Source organism: Argentina silus (genome assembly GCF_951799395.1).
Source record: "Argentina silus genome assembly, chromosome: 10".
NCBI lineage: Eukaryota > Metazoa > Chordata > Actinopteri > Argentiniformes > Argentinidae > Argentina > Argentina silus.
The window spans coordinates 1944202-1945329 of record NC_139664.1 but is presented as its reverse complement, the minus strand read 5'-3'; the positions used below and the strand labels follow the sequence as shown (position 1 = coordinate 1945329).

Below are 1128 nucleotides of genomic sequence, written 5' to 3'. Positions count from 1 at the left end.
GCTGGTCAGACCACAACCACCCTCTGACCAGACCACAACCTCCCCTCAGACCTGCTGGTCAGACCACAACCTCATCCTGACCTGAACACAACCTCCCCTGATCAGACCACAACCACCCTCTGACCAGACCACAACCTCCCCCTGACCTGGTCAGACCACAACCTCCCCCTGACCTGCTCAATCCACAACCTCCCCTGACCAGACCACAACCTCCCCCTGACCTGACAACAACCTCTCTCTGACCTGCTGGTCTCAGATGATCCGTCCCACAGAGAGCAGGGTAACTCAGTAACGCTGGCCTGAGAAGCACAATACAGATTTTTATAAAACTCTACTTTTTATACACAGTGATTCACTAAGAACGTTTCTGCTAGGAAGCCTCAAGCCATACGTCCTCCCTGGCACTGCAGCATCCTGACAGGAAGTAGCAGCTCTACCTTCAGGAAGTGATGTTCCTCTGATGCAAACCACCCAGACTCGTTGGCTAGAGAGAGTTAGGGAGGGTTAGGCAGAAAGTTAGGGAGGGTTAGGGAGAGTTAGGGAGGGTTAGGGACAGTTAGGGAGAGAGTTCCCATGTCCAGGTGTTTGCTGCAGTTGAGATGAATGTTGTGAGTGACGCCCTGTCACACAGTGTTACGTTCGATCCAAAAGTGTTTATTTTGAGTGATAGTGACATTGAGTAGTTTGTGTACATGAAGAGACCACTGTAGAGGTCAGTGAGGTAGAGAGAGACTGTAGAGGTCAGTGAGGTAGAGGTCAGTGAGGTAGAGAGAGACTGTAGAGGTCAGTGAGGTAGAGGGAGACTGTAGAGGTCAGTGAGGTAGAGAGAGACTGTAGAGGTCAGTGAGGTAGAGAGAGGCTGTAGAGGTCAGTGAGGTAGAGGGAGACTGTAGAGGTCAGTGAGGTAGAGAGAGACTGTAGAGGTCAGTGAGGTAGAGAGAGGCTGTAGAGGTCAGTGAGGTAGAGGGAGACTGTAGAGGTCAGTGAGGTAGACAGAGACTGTAGAGGTCAGTAAGGTAGACAGAGACTGTAGAGGTCAGTGAGGTAGAGGGAGACTGTAGAGGTCAGTGAGGTAGAGAGAGACTGTAGAGGTCAGTGAGGTAGACAGAGACTGTAGAGGTCAGTAAG

At 51.2% G+C, this 1128-nt stretch overlaps 1 protein-coding gene across 1 annotated transcript in view; it reads left to right on the top strand.

Annotated features, from left to right (window-relative positions):
• Window positions 1-504, top strand: part of zdhhc18a (zDHHC palmitoyltransferase 18a) — a 6967-nt gene extending 6463 nt beyond the window's left edge. Inside the window, exon 9 of the mRNA XM_083678076.1 lies at window positions 1-504. This exon is cut by the window's left edge and continues 566 nt beyond it. The gene's annotated coding sequence lies outside the window, so the exon portion shown is untranslated.
• The last annotated feature ends 624 nt before the right edge of the window (window positions 505-1128 follow it).